The sequence below is a fragment of the Rattus rattus genome, chromosome 9 (genome assembly GCF_011064425.1).
Source record: "Rattus rattus isolate New Zealand chromosome 9, Rrattus_CSIRO_v1, whole genome shotgun sequence".
Classification (NCBI taxonomy): Eukaryota; Metazoa; Chordata; class Mammalia; order Rodentia; family Muridae; genus Rattus; species Rattus rattus.
The window spans coordinates 61,522,614-61,544,952 of NC_046162.1; the positions used below are offsets into that span (position 1 = coordinate 61,522,614).

At 49.2% G+C, this 22,339-nt stretch overlaps 1 protein-coding gene and 1 non-coding gene across 4 annotated transcripts in view; one reads left to right on the forward strand and one right to left on the reverse strand.

Moving 5' to 3' along the window:
• Positions 1–4,811, reverse strand: part of Hdac5 (histone deacetylase 5) — a 34,733-nt gene extending 29,922 nt beyond the window's left edge. For all 3 annotated transcript variants that reach the window (XM_032911979.1, XM_032911978.1, XM_032911977.1), the window contains exon 1: positions 4,664–4,811. The gene's annotated coding sequence lies outside the window, so the exon portion shown is untranslated. The remainder of the gene's footprint in view (positions 1–4,663) is intronic.
• A 926-nt stretch (positions 4,812–5,737) lies between these two features.
• On the forward strand, positions 5,738–5,869 carry LOC116910695. The gene has a single exon (XR_004389223.1). It is a non-coding gene; the product is annotated as a small nucleolar RNA SNORA33 (small nucleolar RNA).
• Positions 5,870–22,339: the final 16,470 nt, after the last annotated feature.

The window sequence follows — 22,339 nt, forward strand, 5'->3', positions numbered from 1 at the left end:
GTGAGTCAGGGCACAGGAGTGTGTTTCGTGGATTAGGAAAGTCAAACAGATCCAGCACTCTCTATAAGTGTGCTGGGGTTTCTGGGCCCTGGCCCAAGGCTTTGTGTGTTGTTCAGATTGTGCCCTGTGGAAAGAACGGTGAAACCCAGACTGTGCACTGCTGGTCAAGCAATGGCCTGATACATACTGAGTCTACCAAAATAAGGAACACCTTGTCCCCATTTACACAAAGGCACCAAAAGGCCCAACACTAAACAAAGTCAACGGAGTAACAGAGAATGGAGTAAAGGCCGGGGCTTTGCCAGAGTCCCCACCCTAGCCCTACAGTTAGTCTTCAAGCCTTAGACACTAGGCAGCACCCACCTGGACCCTAAACCGCCCTCGATCCACCCAGACATGATCTCATTCATTTGCTTCCAAAAGAAGCCAGGCTCTCCAGAGCCCTATGAGAGCAAGAGTCAGGGAGTGACCAGAACTGCCAGCATTAAAGGCCTAACTCTGCTCCCCAGGCTCAAGCAGCCCGTCATGTATCAGGTATTACCTATCTCCCTTTACTCTGATACCAAACTTTCTCCCAGGGAGCCCTACCTCCTGGCAGTATTAAACTTTTGCAAACCCTCCATTCTTATCAAAGATTCCCAGGGGTGGGGTCCAGTTGGAGCCTAGAAGCCTCCCAAGTCTTCCTTGGCAGGGCCACGGGACGCACACAAAGACCCAGGAGTTCCAAGCCTGCTGCTCTCGACTCTGGGGCTATAGAAGGGTATATTTCAGATCAGGGTTCAGAACTGAAAGACAGAGACTAAAACCAAAAGAACCTGTACAGCTCTGGGACCAAGTTCAGGAATGCAGCAGGTGGGGCTGTTGGTGTCCTGGCAGAGCCCGCGTGGGCAGGCCAGCTCAGCCCATGCCCACACCAGAGCTGGCGCCCAGTCCCGCTCACACCCTTTCCCGTGGGTTGAGGAACACAGGTTCAGAAATTCCCACGACTGCCAGCAAGTCTAAGTAGCCCAACCCATCTACTTAATGAAGAAAACCTCCACAGCGGGCCACTCAAGACGACCAGATCCCAAGGGACCCAAAATTGATGAAGCTCACCCCTTAACCCCCATTTACCCTCACCTAGTATCTCTTTGGGTCTCCTCCCCTGGGGAGAAGAAGAAACATCTCCTCAAACTCACACCGTGGGCTCAGGATGTAGTCATGCGCTATTGCTCCCCCCACAGAGTGGGACCCAGAGGCGCCATCCACCTGCAAATAATGGCTTCTACCAAGCCCCAAGACCCAGTTCACAGATCTTCCAAGTGAACGAGACCCACCAGCAGGGCTTCCTGAGAAACAGTAGAGCCTCCCCAGCCTCATCAGAACCGACCTAACTTCTTGTCTAGGGCCAGGCAAGGAAAGAGCAGGCAGTCTGAGGCGTCTGCACGCCTCTTCGACAGAGAAGTGGCCTGCTATTGTTACATGGGTGGGTAGCTGGGGACCAGAGCTGTACAGCTGCTACGCTAGCCACCACGTGGGTGACAACTCAGTGTGCCAACTTCAGCACCCCCAAAGTCCTGTTCCCCTCCCCCCAATAGTCAACTCTATCCTTCTAGGGTTGGCTACTCCAGGGTCTGAACCTACCTTCTACCTCCATCCAAGGCATCCTGACAAGGAAGAGAGGAGGGAAGGGCAGAACCCCCACCTACAAGCTCTATTAAAGAAGGCAAGGCAGAAACCCTAGGGCAGCAGCACAGTCCTTCACCACTCATCAGCAATAAAAACTCTAGCAGAAGGTGGGAGGAAAAGGAGACAGGAAAAGGTGACCAGAGCCATACCATGACCCGAGGGCCACATCACTACGCCTTCCTACAAAGATCTTGTCCCTCCAACAGCTCCCTCCAAATTCCCCTCCAGAATCACCAAGCCTCCCACTCCCGACATGCCAAGGGAGCCTGAGAGAGGCAGGCCCAAGTCTTAAGCCCCTAGGCCAGGGCCACTCTCAGGTCAAGGGCTACTCCCCAAATCAGAGAACAAGGCCTAGCAGTTTGTACCAAATCCTATGCACCCAAGATGGGCTTCGCTCATCGCCTGGCAAAGCTCAAAGCCCAGACATCCCATCGAAAGACACCAGCAGTTTCTCATCTCGACCCCTCCCGGCTACAACCACAGCAGACAACTGTTCCCAGCCTCTTCCCGGAGCCTCCACTGCCTTGTACCTACCCTCCAGCTGAGCCAACAGAAGTCCAAGAGGATGGAAGCCACGCAGGCCCCCAAACTAGGGAAAGGGGGAAGACAACAGGGAGCGGGGGAGGCACCAGGCTGACAAATTCATTTTTGCAACCAGCCCATTTCTGTTTGTCTGCTCCAGACGCAGCTCCAGGCATCTGTACAAACCAGATGGAGGAGGCTGCTATTTCTAGAAAAAAAAAAAAAAAAAGGGGGGGAGGGGAGGAGGTGGAGACAGAGGGCATTAGACTGGGTCTGTTTGCCCTAAAACTTCAGACAGAGTGATGATCCCCCCCCCCTCCCCAGCACTACCAGACAGGGCTCTCATTCAAGAAAGGGCTGAGGTTGGGGCTGGGGTGAGGTGGGTAGGGGAAAAGAAAGGGAGAGAAAGTTTAATTAGCCAAAGTCAGCTACAATAGGCCCCCTCACTGGCTGCACCGCGTTTTCATTCATAAGCAAGCGACAGTGCTCCAAAGTGCCAAGAACTGCCGCCCCCCCTCACTGAGTCTTTCTCTCACCCCCCCCCAACAGGAGTGAGTCCTCTAGCAGGCTGGCTGAGCCCGATGCTGTGTTCCAGACACCCCTCCTCAGAGGGACGTGAGTAGGAAGAATTAATTATTGAAGAGCAGCTGGTACTTCAGCACCGACTGCCTTACCCCCAGTTCCTAAGGCTGTCCCCCCCTCCTCTGCCATACAAAACAACAATGACCCCCCCTTCCCAAGCCCCGTGCCTAAGCGCACAGCTAAGATACCAGCCCCAAGAAATAGAAAGCAGAGCTTTTAGCTCTGCAGCTACTTGGGGGTAGATGGTGCGTGTGATACGGTTACCCCCCCCCCACCTCCAGATTCCACGATCCTTGGAGGATACACTGAGGAAGACAGGGAACATTTGCTACACGTGCACCCGGGACTTGTCTCTCCTGCCCCTAGTGTGTCAGGAGGTGCAGCCTGCTCCTTTAATTCAGGCTCTCTGTCTCTAACAAGATCTAGTCCAGATCCAAGTCTAAGAGGCGAGAGAGAAAAGGAAAGACTTAAGGAGGAGGAGGCAAAGCAAGTTCTCCTAGAGCTTTGTTTAGGGAGGGAAAGAAAAGGGAAGACTGGAACGAGCTGGCAGGAGCCCGTAACAGGGCTCACCCTTAGCGCATCGCATCTCCACAGCTAGTCTGGGCTCCTGGGTCCCACTGTGTAGGGTTTAAGAGACTGGGGATCCTCCCTGCCTGCAACCTTAGAACCCAAGTGGAGGGCCAACAGGTCCCAATGACAGGATTAGCCAGAGGTCTTCTGGCCCAAATCAACCTCCCATTCCCCGTCTCCTTTTGTTCCTAGGAATTGACTCTACCTTCCTTCCCATTGAACCCTAAACTCCCCTCCATACCACCCCCAAGATCCAAAGCTAATTTCAGGACCCAGAAGCATAGTGGTCACTACCAGAGTGAGAGTCCACGTACACACACACACACACACACACACACACACACACACACACACACACACACACCAAAAGCAACTGCAGTTGCTACCCTTCCTCTTCAGGGACAAAGCTCATCTCAGAAGGCCAAACGCAGGGACATCCAGTGGTCACCTTCTCCCCGAAATGAAACACACTCGACTCCCCGCCCCCAGCTCTTAGATTAATTACTTATCATCCAGCCAGTTCTCATCTTCCTGAGGGCCCCAGGGATGAGTGGGGAGGGGGAAGCCGACTACCCCCAAGTTAACAAGGCACTATTAGAACCTCTGCCCCATGAGAAACAAACCCAAGATGAAAACTGGGCGCAGGGGTGGGGTGGGGAGATCTGCCCTAGCCAAGAAAGATCACCAATTCATCTCCCAGCTCTTTCCCGAGCTCCAGGGTGTCAGACAGAAGAGGGTGGTAATAAACGCAGTAACGCCTCACAGGCGAGGGGGTGAATAGCACAGACAAGTAAGGTGGGCCCCGCAGTCCTCTTCCACCTGCAGGGACGTCAAGGACATAAAATCAAGGGTATGTTCTTCGCCACTTGGAGAAGCACTGTGGGTGGGCTGTGCCCCTCACCTCAGAGTAACAAGCAAGGGTGTCTAGTGAAGAGAGAGAGGGTCTGCCCAGAATCCGGGTAGCAAGGCTCAAGTCGCGGTTGCAACGGATTATGAGCCGCTGGGGAGGAGACAAATCAGACATCCCCGACTGGTCTGCGGGCCATTTGGGGGCGCGGGGTGCGGGAAGATCGGCCCCTCCCTTACCTGCAGAGAAGGAGCCCTGCAAGGGAGGGATGAGGAGGGGAGCGCGCGGCGAGCCAGAGGCAACACTCCCCGGGCCCCGCGACGCTCCCTGGGGGTGCAGGCTGGCTCGGCGCGCGCGCCGGGAGGAAGGACAGGGTCGTGGGGAGCCCGCGGGCAGCGACGGCGGGAGGACGAGACACTGCGGGGCGTCCCCGGGCCGCGGGAGGTGGGGTCCTGGCGGTTGCGGCGCGCTCACCCGCTGAGGCTCGAGCTCCGGCTTCGCGGGCGGCGGCGGCAGCAGCGGCGGCAACAGCAGCGGCAGCGCCTCCTCGACGGCTCCTCCATCTTTGCGGCGGCTCCTCCGGCTCCGCTCGCCGCCGCCACCAACAACAACATTCGGAGACGTCACTCCCGTCACGTGACCCGACCCCGAGCTAAAAATAGGCTCAGACCCCCCTTTTTCGGGCTTCAGCGGAGAACCCTCCCCTCCCAATCGGCCCTCCCCTCAGATGGGCGGGACCAATAGCGCCACCGTGACAGCTTCTTAAAGGGCCAAAACCCAGCCCAAGGTTAGGCTGGGGTGGAGGCGGCAGGGAAGGGGTCTCGATCTCTTCGCCAAGTAATGAAATGAGTAGAAGCCAGATCCCAGCTGCTGCAGGGGCTGGATGTGTGGGATTTACGATTTTGTTCTCTGTGCTTTTTCGACTTCCTTTTCAAACGGTGGATGGTGCAATCTTTGCCCGCCTGAGCTGTTCCCTAACACGCCCTTCCCTTGTTAGGAGGAGGGTATGGGGTGGAGGTGGGGTGTGGAATCCTAGAGGCTGCCTCGGAAGTGGAAGCCTCTGCAGGAGCGTCGAAGCTGAAAGATTAGCTTGGACAATCTCTAACCCATCGTGCCTAATCAGGCAAAATGCTGCATCTTAATGAAGAAATTCCTTGGAGAAAGCCAACGTAGGTTGTCACTGTCCCTGGCCTTCAAAGGAACCGACCAAGAACCTAAAAGACCGCTGGTCTCCAACTTTGATACCACACATACCACCACGTCAGTGGAACTGAACATAACTATGTTATTAACCCTACATAGTTTTGTCAATGACCTAGCAATTCTCCTAGGGAAAATGTATTCTAAGAAAATATTGTGCTCCAAAATGAGCATAGAAGGAGATTGCTTATAATATGAGATGTTGGAAACAACCTAAATTTCCATCATGTAGGTATCTGCGAATAAACTAGGGGACCTCTATTCAGTAAGTTATCATGCAGACACAAAATTATATAGAAATATATAGAGAGAAAATTATACAGAAATGTGTGTATATTTATTTATTTATGGCCAGCCAATTAATCTGCTTATCTGAATGTGTTTCTGCAATAATTTAGAAAATGTTGGTAATAGTGTTGTCATGTAATGAGCCTTAAAGACAAGTGACTGTTTTTAAGATCCCTGAAAATGGCTACAATATTGTAAAAGTTATAATTATACGGGTCTACAGCCTGGAGCAGAGCTCGGAAGTAGACCAGGTGGGTAGCATCTGAGGCCTGTGTTCGATACCTAGCATCCAAAACAAAACAACATAATGACATATTCACTTCACACACTTGTTTTAAAGCAGAAGATGATGGTGAACGCCTGTAGTCTCTGCACTTGGGAGGCAGAGGCAGGCAGATCTTTGTGAGTTCAAGGCCTGCATGAACTACTTAATAAGTTCCAGGAAAGCCAGAGCTACATAGAAAGAAATTTTCTCAGAGAGAGAGAGAGAGAGAGAGAGAGAGAGAGAGAGAGAGAGAGAAAGAGAGAGCGCGCGCAAGGTCATCCTCCACACCAGTGAGTTAGAGTCCAGTGTCAGGCTGAGTGTCATGAGCTCCTATTTCAAAAATAAAAAAAGCATATGAGAAAAAAAAAAAAAAACAAAGCCATACCCAACAGGGACATTGATTTATGCCAGGCGGTGGTGGTGCACACTTTTAATCCCACTTGGGAGGGAGGCAGAGGCAGGCAGATCTCTGACTTCAAGGCTAGCCTGAACTACAGAATGAGTTCCAGGACAGCCAGGGCTACACAAAGAAACCTGTCTCAAAACAAACAAAACAGAATATTGATTTGTTCCAGTACTAGATGCAAAAGTTCATGTGCCTGACACTGTATGCATAAAAAAAACCTAGGAGACATAAACCAAATGTTTTCTTTCTTTTTTTTTCTTCTTCTTTTTTTTTTTTGGTTCTTTTTTTCGGAGCTGGGGACCGAACCCAGGGCCTTGCGCTTCCTACGTAAGCGCTCTACCACTGAGCTAAATCCCCAGCCCCTCTTCTTCTTCTTCTTCTCTTTGTTTGTTTGCTTTGTTGTTTTGTTTTGTTTTGTTTTGTTTTTCAGGAGAGAGTTTCTCAGTGTAACCAGCCCTGGCTGTCCTGGACTTCAATTGTAGACCAGGTTGGCCTCCCAAGTGCTGGGATTAAAGGCATGTACCACCATGCCCAGCAATGTTTACTTTCTTTGTTGACTTCTTCTATGGCCCCTGAAATCTGAAACAGTTACGTGTAAAAAATAAATAAATAAATAGAAAATGAAAAAAAGGACATGTGTAAATGGTGCTGAAATGGTGAACAGTAAAGGTTTCTCCTATAAAGTACCTCATGACTCTGTCCATGCCGTCATCTGTATCCTCACACCTCCGTCCTAGCCGGATCACACCTTCCTTAAATACTGCAGCTGGATCCCGGCAACTAATACCGTCCCTGATTCCCTCTGGGTCTCCTCCAAAAGTCGGAATGATCGTTTAGAATGCAAGTCTACTGAAGAACAGTTTGGAAAACAATTCTGATTTTGTCACTAGCACCTGTCTGTGGTCCAGAAGTGTGTAGAGCAAGTCACCAGAGCAGCTTGTTCGGAATTGTTCACTCCTGGAGCTCACCTGCAACACTTACTGTTCAGAGTGGGAAAGAGTCCCAGAAATCCTCATTTTTAATAGATTTTGATGCAGTCGGTCCTCTCCTGGATCTTGGGAGAACACCAGCCCAGAGTTTGAGCATGACATGATCTAAGCTTCCCCTCCTAAGTTTAGCCTTTGGAAGTCCAGGCTTGTACCTTTCTCTCCTTTTCCTGTGCCCCATTTCCAGAATGCTCCATTCCCTTCTCTTTACTTCTAACTCATTTCCCAGAGTCCAATTTAATATTACTTCCTGAAAGAGGCCTTTCTTTGTCTTTTAATTAAACGAGACCCCATAATAACTTGTAAACATTTCTCTCTCTCTCTCTCTCTCTCTCTCTCTCTCTCTCTCTCTCTCTCTCTCTCTTTTGTTGTTGTTGTTCTTTTTTTCGGAGCTGGGGACCGAACCCAGGGCCTTGGGCTTCCTAGGCAAGCGCTCTACCACTGAGCTAAATCCCCAACCCCTCTCTCTCTCTTTTTAAGATCTATTTATTCTATATAAGTACACTGTAACTGTCTTCAGACACGCCAGAAGTGGACATCAGATCCCATTACAGATGGTTGTGAGCCACCATGTGGTTGCTGAGAATTGAACTCAGGACCTTTGGAAGACCAGTCAGTGGTCTTAACCGCTGAGCCATCTCTCCAGCCCAACATTTGTCCCTTTATAGCATTGTTGGTTCAGTATCTCTCTCCTGCCCTAATATCAGCTCTTTGTGGGGAGGGTGCTGGGTATTCCACTAGGGCCTTACACATACCAAGCATAAGTCCTAAGCACTGAGCTACACCCTCTAAGCACTAAGGGTCTTAATCTCAGAATCTGCGCATCTCCTAGAATGTACTTGGAAAGCTTGATGAACTCTGTTAAGGAGATGATGGAGTGTTATAAGGACAAGCCAAGGTAGCATCCTCTGACTAGATAGTAGACTCTGGGCAGAAAGGACACAACACAGACATCCCACATCACTCTGAGTTAGGCGTCCTCCTGTCCTTCTTCCTGTAACACAAACCCATTGTGCTGGCTAGCATTGTGTCAACTTGACTCTCTCCTCTCCTCTCCTCTCTCTCCTCTCCTCTCCTCTCTCTCCTCTCCTCTCCTCTCCCTCCTCTCCTCCTCCTCTCTCTCCCCCCTCCTCCCTCTCCCTCTCTCCCTCTCCCTCTCTCCCTCTCCCTCTCCCCTCTCCCTCTCTCTCTTTCTGTCTCCTCACTATATCAGCTGGCCAAGACCTCATAATCCTCCTGCCTCAGCCTCCAAAGTGCTGGAATTACGAGTGTTTACTCTCATGACCATTCTGTTTTTACTGTTACACAATGTTTATTGTTTGGTTGGTTTGGTTTTTCTGAGCAGCCCTAGTTGTCCTGGAACTCACTTTGTAGACCAGGCTGGACTCAAACTCAGAGATCCATCTGCTTCTGCCTGTCTAGTACTGGTATTAAAGGGGTGGACCACCACCACCACCACCACCACCACCACCACCACCTGCCTCTATTACCTAATTTTAAGATACCTCTTTTTAAACTTTTTTAGATTTATTTTATTGTATTTTCGTATGTGGGCATTTTACTTGCAAGTAGGTGAGAGTACCGTGTGTGTCTGGTAACCCTTGGAGGTCTAGGTCCTCTTGGAACTAGAGCTTGGATGGCTGTGATCCACCATGTGGGAGCTGGGAGTTTAGCCTGGGTCCTCTGCAAGAGCCTTAATTGTTCTAAGTCACTGAGCCAACGCTCTGGCTCCCTTAAGATACCATGCAACAGGGTTGGGGATTTAGCTCAGTGGTAGAGGGCTTGCCTAGAAAGCGCAAGGCCCTGGGTTCGGTCCCCAGCTCCGAAAAATAGAAAGAAAAAAAAAAAAAAAAAAAAAAAGATACCATGCAGCAGTGGGCTTGGAATTTCCCAGATGCTTATGTTTTGCTTCGTGGGCTATTTGGAGAAAGGGGAGATGACAAGATGGCACATTCCTTTGCCTTTCGAGCATCTAGTCTCTCGCCTCACACAATCCTAGGTATTCAGGACAGGTTTCGGACATGGTATGACAGACATCAGCTAATAACTCTCTCCAGCAGCACCTTAGTCAGTCACACCTCGTTCTACGAGTGAAAGAACAAAGACCGAAAGAGGTTAAGTAGCTGGCAAAGGTTCATAAAAGCAATCCTGGGAGTCAAAGCCAGATCTCAATTCGCTACTCACAGGGAGGACTGGGAGGAAGCAGGATTCTCAAGGCCAAAACTCTCCTTTGGAGCTCTCTGAGATCATCACCTCTGGCTCCCATCAGCCAAAGACCCCACAAGGATTTTCCGCATGGTAGGTCAAGGGGTCAACTCAGTGACAGTCCAAAAATGTCAGTCCAAGGCCCTAGGTTCAATCTTCGATGCCACTCTGGAGGCAGAGGCAAGTCGAGCTCTGTGAGTTAGAGGCCAGCGTGGTCTGAATGATCAGAGCCCGTTCAAAAGATAACAATAACAGTAACTTAAAAAAAAAAAAAGATTTGGGGTTAGGGATTTAGCTCAGTGGTAGAGTGTTTGCCTAGCAAGCACAAGGCCCTGGGTTCGGTCCCCAGCTCAAAAAAAAAAAAAAAGAAAAGGGGGAAAAAAAGAGTTAAAAAAAAAAAAAGATTTACCATACTGAAGAGTAGTTTCCAGATCTCCCCTTCTCAAGTAGGTCAACACTGAGTAATTTGTCAACCCTTCTGCACATGCTCCTTTCTGGGGAGACAGAAACGCTTCTCTCCCAGTTCTTACACAGAATATGTCAGTCTGGTGTCACGAGTCCCCTACTCCTGCTAGGACTGTTTACCATGGACACAGGAACTGAGCATCTCTGTTACCTGCTCAGTCAGTTGCTCCAGGTAGAGTTAACCTGCAAATGGATTCCAGCAGCTGTCTGGGGAACTTCCAGTCCTGTGAACCGATGGTGATTTTAGCTTCTTGGTAGAAATATATGTCTCAGTGGAGAGCCACACACTTACCATAGGGCCTGACAGGTGGTGACACAAAAGGACTTTGGACCTGGGCTGGGAGAGGGGTGGGGAGCAGTTAAATGTCACAGCTGAGGATACTGCAGTTGCTACTCTCCTGTTTGGAATCATGAAGATGTTCTGGCCATGACTTGGGGCAGGAAATAAAGTCAGCTTATTCCCCGGTTAAGAGGCTAGCAGCACCCACCTCCTTCAAACCCTTCGGATATCCCAGGTCTGTGCCCTGGAAGTCAACAATACCTGGAAATAAACAGGGTACCCAGCTTGATGTGCCCTCACCTTTAACCTCTCACCCAGTGGAAAACCTTTAGCTCCCTCAGCAGGATTCCGGAGGACAAAGAGCTCCAGCCTCTGCTTCTGGTCCTCAGAGGGGCCATCTTTAAGTGGCCCCTGTGCCTCTCCAAGGAATAATTGTATTCTGAGTGACTGCAGTCAATACAGCCACAGGCAGAAAGTAATACAGGCTGAGGAAGAACGGGGCTGCCTGGCCTAACCAACGGTCACGTATGAGACATTTATCAAAGACAACCCAAAGCTTTTGTCAACCGCCAAAAGCGGCTTGCACACAAAGGCGGCTTGTACACATTCCGTCCAGCAAGACTTCACTGAGCACACTGAAAGTCCCAAGGCCTGCACGGTGCTAAACACTGTGGAAACTAGAGAGAAGATCAAAGGACAGGTCAGGAGGGAAGGGCGCCTAGATCCTTAGAATCACACAGAGATAAGATGTCAGAACTCACTTCCCCTCAGGATCTTGGTCTCCTTAACTGGGAAACAGGACTTCTGTTTTCTGAGGTCTCTTTCAGTCCCAACACTCAGAGAGTACAAAATTAGATGTGTTGGCAGATACGACAGTGTCCAGCACAGTCCCAGGCTTTGAAATTTATGGCATACCTCCATCTCAGGTTGCTTAAGGCCAGTCTTGCCCCAGGACTATTTACAATAAACTCCAGCGCTGGAAGAAAGTTTAAGTCAGGGGCCAGGATGTGGCTCAGTTGGTGACGTGTTTGCCTGACATGCACAAAGCCCTAGGTTTGATCCTCAGCATGGGAGGTAGAAACAGGGGGATCAGAAATTCTAGGTCATTCTCTTGCCTTCATATCGCCAGCGTGGCCTATACAAGACCCTATTCAAAGGGAAAAGACAGGAAAGTTTAAAGAATAACACTGTATGTAGATTCCATGTTACTCATGACCGAGCGCTACATGAAAACTCTATAATGAAAATTGTCCCTAGGAAGCCAAGGTTTGGCATAGGTCTCCTGTGTGACCTTCTGTAAGCCTACCCTCCCTCCCCTCTTCCAACCCTCCTTCCCTCCCTCTTTCCCTCTCTTCCTCCCTCCTCCTCTCCCCCTTGGTTTCTTTTTTGGGGAGGTTAGTATTGTGTAGCAGTTTCCTAGGAGATCAAAACATTCTATCTTACCTGGGAGCTTAAAAAACTCCCAGAAACTGACCAGACTCCATAGGTGCCTCCTTGTCAGAGAAAGCAAAGCCCCCGTTGCAGGGAAGACTCGGACAAGAAGAGCTGCCTGGGGGAGGCCTAGAGTAACTGAGGCACCTGGAGAGGAAGGATACTCTCTGGCCTGTTGAGATGCCTGCAGGCTCTGCAGTGGGCTCCAGGTTCCCAACTCTGTGAGCTGTCAGCCATGCTGGGGTGGGCTTTGGTGGTACAGCTGTCTCTGAGTCATTTCTGCTCCTGTAAGAACCCCTCTATCCCTCACCCCTATCCCTGCAAGGAACCCCAATAAAGATCATTGGCTGGCCATGTTGGACTTTGGTGACATCTGTACTTTAACCTGTCCCTAGGTTCCCTATTTGGGACAAATCAATGAATGTGTTGTATCTCCTCAGAAAATGTTCTGTCCCAGGACAGTGAGGAAGTTTCCTTTCTCCCCCTTTCTCTCACTTTTCATTTCTTCTCTTTTTGTGACAGCAATGGGATATGAATGGGACTATCTGTTCATGGGCAGGGGTGGGGTTGGTGGGCCTGCCTATGTATGCATGTATGCATACTGGCAGGTACCTATGTGCCACGATGCCTGTTTGGTGATCATCGGACAATTTCTGGGAGCTGGTTTTTGCTTTTCATCCTGTTTTTGCAGCAGGATCTTAATCCTTTCTGACATGGAGTCCCATACTCCAGGCTAGCTAGCCCATGAATATTCCAAGTGTTTCACCTGTCTCTTCCTCCCATTAGCTTGAGATATGTCTCATCTACCCCATGTGGGCCTTGAACCTGTTATATAGCCGGGAATGACCTTGAACTTCTGATCCTCTGGCTTCTACTCCCTAGTGCTGGGATTATAGAAATACAAGGTGTCAAGATGGAACTCAAGGCCTTTCCCTTCCTTCCCCATCCCTTAGGGGCCTTACCTCTGGGTTGGAGGCAGAGAGAAGCTCAACATCTGACAGAAGTCATGCTCGACTCTCTAATGTTCGGAAGAATAGTAACAGACCAGAGCTGTTAACAACAGCCCCCTAGGCCTCGGTCTCTTCATCTATAAAAGGGCATGGTCCCCGGCTGAGGCAGGAGTGTCATGAGTTTGAGTCCAGTCAGGACTAAAGATAAGACTCAGAGATGAAGCTTGAGAGGAAGGGGAGTGCTGGTTGGATAGATGTTGATGGTGTCTAAGGTCCCAGCTCCTCCAACTAGCTCTTGTCTGGGAGCTGTAGATGAAAATAAACAACAGCAACAAATTAGGAAGGGCTGACTCAAGGTGTGTTCCTGAGTCACTCTGTGCTGACAGCATTAGCTGACTCTTGCACCTGTGAACTTCCCCAGGCCCGCTGCCTCCTACCTTACTGCTCTGGAGACCGGGGGCAGGCAGGTCACTGTTGCTATGCTCGGTAGTTCCTACGACAAACTGGGAATATGTTTAAGAATCAAGATCACGCCTGGCGCCGTGGCTGCCATTGGCCATGGTCTTGGGAACATAATGATGTGTTTTTTTTAAACGTACAGACGGGAAAAAGGGAAAAGAACGGCTGACGACCCCCTCCTCTGCAGACATCACTGTGATGGAGACGCTTGGCTGCCAGCTACTAGATCGGGACTAAAGGAGAACAAGTGATCAGAGGCCTGATGCACACCCAGGACCCTAGGATGAGGCTTCAGCATACGGTGCTCTCTAGGGACCAGAGGAGCCCACAGGAGCCTTCTTACTCCTCCAGCAATGAGAAGATCGGAAGAGCAGCTGGCCTAGAAGAAAGCCTGTTTGCCCTCACCCCCCTGGTACCTCATATCTGGAGCTGGGACCAAGATGTTCCTGGAGTGTCTGGGGTTTCTCCCTAACTGCTTGGGAGTCTGGGCTACATGGATTAGACAGTGCAAGTATCAGCTCTTGTCAGATGCATGCCACATGTCTGGAGTTCCTTCCAGACAATCTTCTCTGGGCCAAGTGTGCCCCAAGCATTCTGGGAGAGGGCAGAGGATGTAAAAGGGCCTGCTCTAGAGAAACCTGCCATCTTGACGGAAACAAGATGGCACGTCCCCTGCGAGGTGACACAGCTCACCTCTGACTGTAGAAGTTCAGGCAAATCACTTTCCCTCTCTGAGCCTCAGTTTCCCCTGGATGATTAGAGCCAGACTCTGACATTTGAAATTTTGACATCATAAAATAATGGGAAATTCGAGCCAGCGGACTGAACATCTTACATGGAGATGAATGCATTATTTTGTGTCTGTGAGGGGTGGCTGCGTGGTCTCTCTATGTGGTCCTGGCCCAAAGTCAGGTGTAGTGGTCCACAACTGTAATCTTAGAAGTTGGGGATCTGAGGCAGGAAAGTGGTAACATCAAGGCTACCTGGGGTTGTCATTAAGAATATTGTCTCAAAACAATCAAAGAAAACACTTACCGAATGCTCTGTCCAAGAAGTAATCTTGACATACGTTTTGCAACCGCATTTCATAAATCTCTACTAAGGTTGAGCCCAGGGTCTCCTACCTGATAGTCAGTAGCTTTATCTCTGAGCTGTGTTCCCACATCTCTTCACTGAAGAAAGGGCATTGGTGAGCTGCCCAGGTTAGCCTTACACTGTTCTCCTCTGAGGCTGGAGAGGCTGCCCAATGGTTAGAGCACTAACTGCTCTACCAGAGGACACGGGTTTGAGTCTCAGCACCCGTGTGGCAGCTCATAGCCACCTATAACTCTGATCCCAGAGGATCTGATGCCCGATTCCGGCTTCCCTGGCAAAACACCCATGCACATGAAATACAACAAAAATAATTTAAAGAGTTTATTTAAAGTAAAAACAGAGAACAACCCATACCCATAAAAGTTTTAAAAAGATGAAAACAAGGGGTTGGGGATTTGGCTCAGTGGTAGAGCGCTTGCCTAGCAAGCGCAAGGCCCTGGGTTCGGTCCCCAGCTCCGAAAAAAAAAGAAAAGAAAAGAAAAAAAAAGATGAAAACAAAGCCGGGCAAGAGTGATGAGCATCCTTAATCCCGGCACTTAGGGGTGGGGGTGGGGGTGCAGAGGCAGGTGGATCTCTGTGAGTTCAAGGCTAGCCTGGTCTACCCAGGAAGTTTCAGGATAGCCACGACTATGTAGAGAGACCCTGTCTTTAAAAAACAAACAAACAAGGGCTGGAGAGATGGCTCAGTGGTTAAGAGCACTGACTGCTCTTCCAGAGGGACTGAGTTCAATTCCCAGCAACCACATGGTGGTTCACAACCATCTGTAATGGGATCTGACACCCTTTTCTGGTGTATCTGAAGAGAGGGACAGTGTATTCATATACATTAAACAAATAAATAAATCTTTTAAAAAAGTGAATGAGTTTAAAATAAAATAAAAACTAACAAACATTAAAATAAGTAAACAGAAGAGCCAGGCATGATGGCACAGGCCTTTAATCCCAGCACTCGAGAGGCAGAAGCAGGTGGATCTCTGTGGGTTCTAGGTCAGCCTGGTCTACGAGTTCCAGGACAGCCAGGACTGTTATAGCCAGAAACCTTGTCTCCAAAAACAAAAGCAAAAAAAATGTTTAAACAGGGGAGTTGGGGATTTAGCTCAGCAAGCGCAAGGCCCTGGGCTCGGTCCCCAGCTCCGAAAAAAAGAAAAAAAAAATGTTTAAACAGTTCAGGTGAGATCAGGAGTCAGAGGAAGCAAATATCCGAGTTCAAGGCCACCCTGGTGTCCAGAGTGAGTTACAGGATGGCTGGGGCTACACAGAGAAACCCTGTCTCGAAAAACAAAACAACCCAGTTCCGGTGAGATGGCCTATTGGGTAAAGGGACCCCCGACCACGTCTGATGACCTCAGGACCCACAGGTGGAAAGGAGAGAACTGAGGCCCGCCATCTGGTCGTCCACTTCTTCATGTCCCCGAGCATGCACGCACACATAGAAAGGATTTAAAATTTTAAAAATTCCTTGAGATAAACGTAAAACAAAAGCGATTTGCCAACTTTATTGTAGCCCGAGCATTGCAGGGACCGAGGCAAGAGAGCTGAAAGTTGGAGGCCAGTCTATGCTACCTAGTGAGACTCTGTCTTAAAAATGAAAGCAACCCCCCCCCCAAAACATTTGCCAGGCAGTCTGCCGTTGAGATGTGCTGCTAGGTTCCCAAATCAAGCCTAATTTCTAAAGGTATCAAAATAAGTAAATTGATTAAATTAATGACTTGCTAATCCCAGCAAGCCCAGTGAGTCTGGGCTTGTCAGAGCCTCCTGGGTCCCCTGCAATGTTTCATCCCTCCTTAGGCAACCTGGTGGTCCCCCGCTCCCGGGAGGTCACCATATTGATGCCGAACTTAGTGCGGACACCCGATCGGCATAGCGCACTACAGCCCAGAACTCCTGGACTCAAGCGATCCTCCTGTCTCAGCCTCCGGAATAGCTGGGACTACAGGCGTGCCCCACCGGGGTCTGACAAGGGGGATGAAACACTGCAGGGAACCCAGGAGGCTCTGACATGGGGTCCTTATTCCTGCAGGATCCTCGGAACATGGAAAGAGACTTGCGGGCTGCTATCTATCCTTCAACCTAACCTCTCCCCCAGGTTGATTCTACAAACCAGGAAGCATGAATGGGGAATCCAGATGCTGTAGACATCTAGGAGGCAAAGATCACTTCCAGGATGGCAGGTAAACGCCAGGTCAGTGAGTGATCAAGTGTGGCTAAAACCAGGTCAGTGAGTGAGTGTGGCTGAAAGCCAGAAACAAGAAGGCCGGGAAAAGAGGGCCTGTGGTTCACCTTTGACCTTGTCCAAAGCCAGCTCTCCGCATAGGCACTCCGTGCCATTCTCAACAGCCCACCCAGGAAGGTATGGGGTCCACTTTCACAGATCAGGAAAGCGATGTTTAAAAGTCTAATATAGCTGCCCTCAAACACAGTATGCATCAGAGGCCGGCCTCAGGGTCTAATTCTCCTGCCTCCACCTTCTAAGTGTGCTCGTGCCCAGTGCTAAGACCACTGTCTTTTTGTTTTCCACAGAGGGGATGGAGTCCACCAACTAAACCAGTGCTTAAGCCCGCTTCTGGATTCCAATAACTAGGAATCCGATCCAACATCTTTATTCCCTGGGTTTGGGGTTTCTGGAAAGTACCTGAACTCTCCATAGCTTTAAACCCATTCTAAAGGGAGCGAGCCTGAAGGTGCCGCTCAGTAGTAGAGCCTAGTCTTTGCAAAGGGCCTGGGTTCGATCCCTGGCATTATTTTAAAAGGGGGGGGGGATACGGCTGGAAAGATGACTCAGGGGCTAAGAGCATTTGCTGTCCTTCTAGAGGAACTTGACTCTATTCCCAGCACAAACATTGCAGCGCACCACGCTCTGTAATTCCAGTTCTAGGGGACTAGCGCCCCCTTCTGGTCTCCAGCAGCCCTGCATGTATATAGTGCACATACATACAATCAGGCAAAATAAAACACATTTCATAGAAAAAAAAATTTTTTTCTTTTTTCTTTTTTTCGGAGCTGGGGACCGAACCCAGGGCCTTGCGCTTGCTAGGCAAGTGCTCTACCGCTGAGCTAAATCCCCAACCCCGAAAAATTTTTAAATGGTTGTGGGGATGATTTTTTTTTTTTTTCCTGGTGAGACAGGGTTTCTCTGTGTAGCTATGGCTGTCCCGATGTTCTGTAGGCCAGGCTGGCCTCGAACTCATTGAGATTCCCCTGCCTCGGCCTCCTGAGTGCTGAGATTAAAGAAGTGTACTGACACCTCCAGGCGTTAAATGGTTTTAAAGTGGAAAACCAGGTGTGATAGCATATGCTTGAATCCCAAGATGTGGAGAGGAAGGAAAATCAAGAATTTGAGGCTAGCTTGAGTTGCATGAGACCCCCCTCTCAAAAAAAATAGCTATAATAACTGTACCCACCCTGAGGGCTGCTGGGAAGATTAAACACAAGGGTGCAGGTAAACTGGCTACGTGTGTTCGTACATGTGCCAGGGTCCTGTTGTTTGAGGGTGAAGGAACATGTTCCAGATTCTATGAGTGAAGGACTTTTGTTTGCAGAGTCCTAAGGGCTTGTGAATTGCTGGAAGAAACAGATGTGGTGATCTCTGCTCTCGAGGGGAGCCCCTTCAGTGTTGGGGAAGACTGAACTGTCACTCGCTGCTTACTAAACGTCTCTGAGTCACCATCGCCATATCTGTGAGAGGGAATGCATGCTCTCTGCCTTCTAGAGGTGCCATTAGAACGATCGCATGTGCAGCGGAGCCTTTCAAAGGCAAGTCTGGCTTTCCGCCTGGTTGTTACCAGTGCTCAACACTCACGTTTGGTGGCTCACAACCGCCTGCAGCTCCAGAGGGGCCAACGCCCCTATCCTCCATGGAAACCCGCGCACACGCTCTCACACGCATGCGCATACGTGCACATAGTTAAAGAAAAAAAAGTTCAGGAGGTATTTATGAAAAATAGAGTAAAAATAAAAAATTAAACTTTATGCACAGTGCACATGCATTCACCAATCTTCAAGCAGGAAACTTACCAGTTTTAAGTGTGCGACTGAAGAGCTTTCAGTAAGTTTACTGAACTGTCACGATCCAGTCTTAGAGCAGTCTCATCACCACAGAGAATGTCTTTTTACAGTTAATCCTCACTACCACCCCCACAGATGGCTTCCTAATGCTTAATTTTTTTTTCTATTAAAAGTCATGAACTCTGGTTGTAGAAAACTCCTGAGGAAGGGGAGCCAAGAAAGAAACACAGGGAAACAAACCCCCTTTTTAAAAAATTTTTATTTAATTTTTAAAAGTACAATGTAGCTGTGTGACTGTCTTCAGACACACCAGAAGAGGGCATCAGATCCCATTCCAGATGGTTGTGAGCCACCATGTGGTTGCTGGGATTTGAACTCAGGACCTCTGGAAGAGCAGTCAGTGCTCTTAACCGCTGAGCCATCTCTCCAGCCCAATAAACACATTCTTAAACCCATAATGTAAAAGAATAATTGTTAATTAGGCAAGCACCTTTCTATTCTTTTTCCTCTACTACTTTTTTCCCCAAATAAAATTGTATTGCACTGCATATAATATTACCCGTTCTATTTTGTTTTGCTTTTTTAGATATTTTTACTTTGTATGTGTGCTTCATGTGAGTGTACTGCACCATATGGAAGCCTGGTATCCACGGAGGTCAGAAAAGGATCCCAGTGAACAGTTATGAGCCATTATGTGGGTGCTCAGAACCGAGCCCCAGTCCTCTGCGAGACCAGCAGGTGCTCTTAACCACTGAGCCATCACTCCAGCCCTTTCTCTCCTTCCCTCCTCCTCCTCCTCTTCTTCGTTTTTATACGACTGAGCCCACAGGCCCCTGCTCAATTCTGGTTTGGTTTGGTTTAGTAATGGGAATATATCCCTGGGCTTCCTATGTGTCAGAGAAGCATTCCCTCACTGAACTGCTCTTTTAAGGTTGGCTCAATAAGCCTCGTGGGACCCAATAGTCCCAGAAACCTCAGGGACTGTCCAGTCCTAGAGAGGAAGGCTGAGAGAAGCTGGGAAAGGGATGTACAAAGGGAAGAGGCCATTAGGTCCTGCAGATGGCCAGGCAATGGGGAGACACTGTGTGGGACTTCCCAGGGGAATAGAGGAACACGCTAGTTCTGCCCCTGTGCCCTATTCCCAACCTGCCACAGATGCTCCAGAAAACACCCTGCAAACAACTCCTTCCAGCCATGTTGTCTATATGATCCTCCTAAGCAAACTAGATGCCAGTCCGTGGGACCAGCCAGCTGCAATCCACCCCAAGTCCTGTCTCACCCTGCACAGCCCCTGACTGGGATGCCTTCACTGCTAAAAAGGAGCCAAAAACCTGCCCCAGGCGTCCAACTTCCCTTCCTCTTCCTCCCTCCCCCGCACCCCCTCCCCGCCCTGCCTTAGAAAACCCACTGAATTCGGTTTGGAGAGGTGGGTGTTGGATGGAGCTTAAAGGACTGAGCTGTATGCATCTGTCCTCGAGAGATCCTGTGATGACTCACATGCCACCCGAAGGGAGAGGGAAAGAGGGGCTAGGGGATGAATGGATTGCAAGTCAAAGGAAGGGGCGGAGGAGAGTCGCTCCGGTGCCTCGATTGGCCCGCGTCAATTTCTTCCCCACATCTGCAGTGCGTGGGGGGCTGAGTGATCCCACCGCAGGGTGGGGGTAGCGCTGCGAAGCTGGCTGACGTTCGCTTCCCGCCTGCTGGGCCGGCTGCGAGCAGTTCCTCAATGACTCACCGCATTGTCAGGCTGATTCACTGCTCCGCTGGGGCCTTGAAGGAGGGGGGGCACAGCCCTCTCTGTACGTCTTACACGCGCGCACACACACGCATATGCGCGCAAGTGGGGGCTCCAGCAGGGCTTCTTATATGCTAGGGTCAGCATCCCATCAATAATTTCCCGTGGTAGTGAGATGATCTTTATCACCTGGCGCATTGGAGAACACTTGGACTTTCTGTCTACTAATATCCCTGTCGCTATTTCCGTGAAAACATCGAAAATTAAACACCATTAAATCTTCAGGTCCTTAGTGAAGCTAGCCGCGTTGCACGTGCTCAGTAACCAGGAGGGGCTAGTGGCTACTCCAATCGACTGTGAGTTTCTACAGAGTACATTTCCATTGAACAGCTGGTTTACATATATGGAGAGCTCACCAACTGAATCGTTTTGCACACAGCCACCCAGACAGAGCAGCCCTTCCCCCGGCTCCCATATGTGGTCCACAATGCACATCGAATTCCACACACACACACTCAACATGCAACACCCACCCACCGCACAACACAAAACCCTGTGTGTGTAAACTGTCTCTTTTGTCTGCCACTGTCCATAGCAAGGCAGTTAAATACAGGAATCAAACTGGTGGGCACATGACTGTTCCTATGATAAAAACATGAATTAGGGGGAAACACGTTTGCAAACACGCCGAAATAGATACAAACCCAAGCCATGTGGTTCCCATAACAATTCCCCCACACAAGTTTGCAAACTAAAGTGGAGGGGGAGGGAATCCATATTTTCTGAGACCCTGCCAACATTGCCAGACATGGAGTTAGCCATTTCAATGCAACTCATTTCATCTCACAGAAACCCTGCGAAGAGGCAAACTTCCGTTTTCATAGGTAGAGCAGTAAAGAAAGGTTCGGAGAGGGAAAGTAACTAACTTGTTCAAGATTACATGCCAGTTAGTGGGAGACTCAAACGTATTTTTTTCCTAACTCCACAGCAAATGCAGCAAGCTGTTTCCAAACCCAACCCTCCCCCTCCCCCATATGTGTGCGTTTATGTGTTTCCTTCCTTCAGCCAATGGCAGCTTTGTGTAGAAGTGGGCCTAAAGTTGTCCAGCTCATCCACTCTATTTCTGGCAAAGGCATCAAGTCATTAAACAAATGCTTGCACAATGCCTTCTACGCACTAAGTGCTCAGTCACAAAAACTGCAAGAGCCAGGCACCGTGACACACACACAAATCCCAGCACCTGGGGAAGCTGAGGCAGGTGGATTGCTGCAAATTCAAGGTCAGGCTGTGACACATTTCAGGCCCCGTTTCAACTCTCCTCTCTTCTAAGTAGAAAGCCAAATGACTTGACCCCCGAATAAAAGTAGACAGTTCATCAAGGAGAACGGAGACCCCAAAGAGAATAAAGGACACCCAGAAAAAAGCAGTTATGAAGAAGTGAGGTCTGGAAAAAAGGGACAAGAGGACCAAAAAAAAAAAAAAAAAAAAAAAAAACTTTTTTGAAAGCTGGCTGTGGTAGAGTATGCCCTTAATCCTAGAACTCTGGAGGCAGAAGCCCTGTCTCAAAAAAAAAAAGAAAGAAAGAAAGAAAGAAAGAAAGAAAGAAGAAAAAAGAAAGAAAAGAAAAGAAAAGAAAAAGAAAAAAGAAAGAAAAGAAAAGAAAAAAGAAAGAAAGGAAAGCAAAAAAAGAAAAGAAAAAGGAGGACTGAGAAATGGCTCAGCAGTTAAAACCACTGACTGCTCTTCCAGAGGTCCTGAGTTCAATTCCCAGCACCTACATGGGATCACAACCATCTGTAATGGGATCTGATGCCCTCTTCTGGCTTGTAGGTGTACATGCAGCAGAGCATTTACACATAAAATAAACAAATAAAAACAATAAAGGGGGAAAAAAACATTAAAAAAAAAAGGACACTGCTGAGCATGGAGGTGCAGGCATGAAATCCCAGCCCTTCAGGAGGTTGTGTCAGAAGTGAGTGTTCAAGGCTACTCTTCTCTATGAAACCTCCTTGAGGAAGGAAGGGGTGGAGGGAGGGAGTGGCGGGAAGGAGGAGAAGCAGGAAGTATGCTAAACTCTTTAATAACTGGGTTTGAGGACGTGGAAACTCAGATTGGCGAGGAATGAGTAAGGTGAGAAGTGGAAAACCTGGGTGCTAGGGCTTAGGCTGGCACCAGACTAAGAACCAAGGCAGAGCGGGATGGAGTTCCGTACAGGGGGAGGGTCTCAGCACTGATTTAACCTGTAAGGATCCCAGCCAAGATCCCCGGAGTACTATGTGTATTCCGGATACGACCTTGACCAAGCTCACAGAGCAAAGAAAAGATAGAGTCGAGACCCAGCTAGTGAGACTTCAGCATCTATGCTTTAACTACCATGCTA